The following is a 4,238-nucleotide window of genomic DNA, read 5'->3' as shown; positions in this document are numbered from 1 at the left end:
ACTAGGGATCCTGACACGCAGCTTACACAAACAGTACACAACTGCACAGAGAGGAAGAGAGTCTGGGGGCGGGGCGGGGGAGGGGCTGACCTCCTGGGGCGAGCATCCGATAGTGCCTCTCCCCGCTCCGCTCCCCCGAGTTACCCGTGCTCCTGTAAATAATCCCAGGAAACTCACTGGCTCCCAAGCTAGACTTGAAGGGAATTCTTTCTTTGCTCTGCCTTTGCATCTTTCTGTGCCGACCAGAAATAGACTTGCCAGGAGATAGGAAAGGATGTCACCAGCACTAGGGACTCAGAGCTGAGATGCTCAGAAAGGAGTGCAGCTGAGGATGGGGACTCTGGTCAAGGCCTGGGGGGACCCCTAACACCCAGTGGAGACGTGGTGTCATCCATAGGACTGAAGCGTCATTTCTTTAGCCTTCCCAGACTCCCACAGGTCTTGGCTGAAGCAGTCTGGGTTAGCCTGGACACAACCAGGCGTTTTGCATGCCTGAGCAGCTCCTGGACACACTGCAGTTGTTCATCCTCAGATCATACACAAGAGCGCGCAGGCTGCAGCAGAGGCATCAGCGTGTCTATTGCGATGGCACTTTGATCCTGTCTCCTGTGGAAGTCTACTCTGGCTCTATTGGTGAGGAGCCATTTCTTCCCTGAGAGAGTTCTGTGCAAAGGTCGCCTACCCTAGCATGCCAGCACAACCTCCACCTCTTTCTACCTGAGGTTAGCTGTCAGTATGCTGCCCACAGAGCATCTTTCGCCCACTCTATGCTTGGCCCCATTGTTCATCCTGGCACTGCCAAGGCCGCCCAAGTGATAATATACATCACTCCAGTGCTTTTGAATATGGAAGGAAGACAGCTCTTGTAGATCAGGTGGGAGGAAATACCAGAACACTCCTAAGAAAAGGCCTGGAAAAAAAAAAAAAAACAGATACTTCTTTTTCAGTCTTGCAGCCCTCGTACTGAAGCGCCATGAATTGCTTGCTCCATGATCCTTTCAAGTGCTTTGTTGGAGTCCTCACTAAGTACAGAAATGTGCTCACACTGCTGAGCTCTAATATTCAGAGCCACATCAGTTCCTGTCCCTGACAGTCACAGCCCAAAGACTACACAGGACAATTATGTTATACATTAACATTGCTCACTTTGATACTGCAGAGGGAGCGGCATGCATCTTGTCTGGCTCATAACACCGTGTTTGTGAGATGTATCTCTATTGTGTAAGTAAACATCTCATGATATTTATATTGATAGACCCATGATACAGGCATATTATAGACAATGGCTTGACCATAAGAGACCCAGAATGCTGACCTGTAGCTGTCTGCCTGGAAAAGAGCCTGTGCCTATTATAAACAACTGAGAAAGTGTGAGACTCCAGGAAGCCAAGCACTGCCTATCCCGACAACCCAGGGAGCTATACAACTTCTACAATCACCTCACTTGTCCATGACTTGATTATCAGTTGGCTATGTCTAATTTCTGTTCCTACTACCAGGTAAAGATGAGTGCACCCCTTGTTCTAGTCAGGTTTTCTATTTCTGTGATAAAATACTGTGACCAAAAGTACCTTGGGAAGGAAAGGACAGTGATGGTCTGTCATCTAGAAGGGATGTGAAGGCAGGATCCAGGAGCTAGGAACTGAAGCAGAACTCTTAAAAGAGCATTGCTTGCTGGCTTGCTCCCCATGGCTTGCTCAGTCTGCTTATAGCACCAGCCCAGGAGTGGTACACTCCCACAGTGCTCTGGACTACCCCATATCAATAATCAATCAAGAAAGTGCACTACAGACTTGCCGACATGCAAATCCTGTGGAGGAATTTTCTCAGTTGAAAGTAGCTCTTTCCAAATGACTCTAACTTGTGTCAAGTTGACATAAAACTGACCAGCACACCCGGTACCTTGTGAGGTTGACACACAAACCATCACTTAGTAAACCATCACCTTTCCTTTTCTTGTTATTCCCAAGATGTCATGTTAATATTAATAGGAAAGTATAATTTTCCAACTTTCTAAAAGTCTCACAGAATTTACAAATTCGAATGCCTTAAAACTTCAGTCTTTGGCCAGGCGGTGGTGGCGCACGCCTTTAATCCCAGCACTTGGGAAGCAGAGACTGGCTGATTTCTGGGTTGGAGGCCAGCATAGTCTACAGAGAGAGTTCTAGGACAGGGCTACAGAGAGAAACCCTGTCTTGGAAACAAACAAATAACAACAAATGGTCTTTTTAAAACACTCAGAGTTCAGGCCTCTTTAAAATACCGTGGTCTCTAAACTTTACAGTCTCTAAAATTCCAACATCTCTTAACTGTGAGCTCCTTTAAAAATCAAAAATAAGTTAAATGTTTTCTTCACTCTAAGAGGAAAATAATTGAGGAACAGTCACAGTTAAATCTAAGCAACACCAAAGTCTAACAGTCTAAATTAAAGATCAGTGTCAGACATTGGAGACTCCCTGTCAATCTTCTGGGTTCCAGTGGTTCTGTGTCATATTTCTAGCTTGAATCCCTGAAGCTCACACAACTTGTCTCCTGGACTGGCTCTACTCCAAAGCTCTTCTTTGAGGTGGTCCCATGATACTGGCATCTCAAAAATATTGGAGTCTCCCTTGCAACTGACCCTTTACCAGTACTATAGTGTTGCTGGAGGAGATGTGTCAGTAAGAGTGGCATGGAGATGAAAGCCTGTACTTACTGCCAGTTACCTCCTCCTACTGTGGGTAAGGATGAAGCTCCTAGCACCATTCCCACCTGCCTGTTGACATGCTTCCAAATAAACTCTTTCTGCTGTGGGCTACCTTGGTCATTATGTCTTATCACACCAATTAAGCAGTGATGGAGACGCTCCTTAGCAGTCATGGATGCTAGGCTTCTAAAAAGCCTCAAGTATACACCAGCTGACCACCAGCTGACCACCAGCTGACCGACCCCCTTTCGCCCATGCAGTGTTTTCTCCATTCCTCTGCTTGTCTTGTCCCCAAAGCCAGGACACAGTGGTTAGCATCCATTCCAACACTCTTACTAGGCACACTTGCTTTCTCATGTGGTTAGACAATGTGTATTGTGCATGAGGGTCGTTATTAAAGATGTATTTGTGTCTCAATGTCTCCTATTCTGTTCATTCCATTATGGGTAGACCTCTGGGAAGTTATGGATGGGCACATGGGAAGTTTTAGGTTTAGGGCTGTTAAAGATAAAAAAGACATCTTGCTAAGCCCACCCTTTTCTGTATAGAGCAGGCACCAAACTTGTATGCTCAATGCACTGGTTGCCCCGAGCTCATCATCACTGCCAGTGAGTGCTCTGGGGCTCCGCATTCTCCCCAACACCTGGCAGTCCTTATCCATCTCCTTTCATCCACTCTGCTGAGTATGTGGTAGAACTTAACCGCTGGGCCGTTCCCGTTTGCATTGCCCCCACGGCGGCAATGCAGCCTTTCATGTACTTACTCACCACGTAGCTATTACCCTCTTTGCTTTTGAAAAACAAAAACTTTTATTGAGATATAATTTACAATAGTAAAATCTCCTATTGGAAATACCCCCGATAGAGATCTTAGTATAACTCACAGGCTTATGCAATGATCAGCACGATTTGTATGAGAATTAAAGTATTGGAATATGTTCATTCATTAAGAAGAAATCCTTGCTGTGCATGGGGGACTTCCCTTGTCACTGTGGTCAGATGCCTGGCAGATGTAACTCAATGGAAGAACAGCTGACTTGTCTCCCAGGTCAAGTGCCCACAGTGCATTAGGATGGGGAGATGTAGGCACAGTAGCATGAGGACCCACAGTGCATTAGGATGGGGAGATGTAGGCACAGTAGCATGAGGACCCACAGTGCATCTGCAGTCAGGAAGCACAGTGGACAGGAAGTAGGACTGGTCTAGGAAACCCCAGGACACGCATGCCTCAATGACTCCTTCTGCAGCCAGGCTCCACCTTCCAAAGCTTCCACAAGGCTGTCCCAAATGGTGTCATCATCTGGGGACTAAGTTTTCAAACATAGGTGCCTACCGGGGATATTTCACAGTCAAAGCACACCACCATGATGGTGGCCCAACAATTCCAGGCAACAGCCAGCCTGTTTTCTTCCAGGAATTTTATCATCTTCATTAATACATTCAAGGCTGTCGTCATTTTGAATTGATTTTCAAAGATAATGAGTGTAGATCAGAGCCCAGTTTCATTTTCCATGTGTGGATTTACTCATGTGTGAATATCCAGCACTATTTTT

The sequence above is a fragment of the Mastomys coucha genome, unplaced genomic scaffold (genome assembly GCF_008632895.1).
Source record: "Mastomys coucha isolate ucsf_1 unplaced genomic scaffold, UCSF_Mcou_1 pScaffold13, whole genome shotgun sequence".
In the NCBI taxonomy this organism is placed as follows: Eukaryota; Metazoa; Chordata; class Mammalia; order Rodentia; family Muridae; genus Mastomys; species Mastomys coucha.
The sequence above is the reverse complement of the archived record's forward strand: the minus strand, read 5'-3'. Positions refer to the sequence as shown.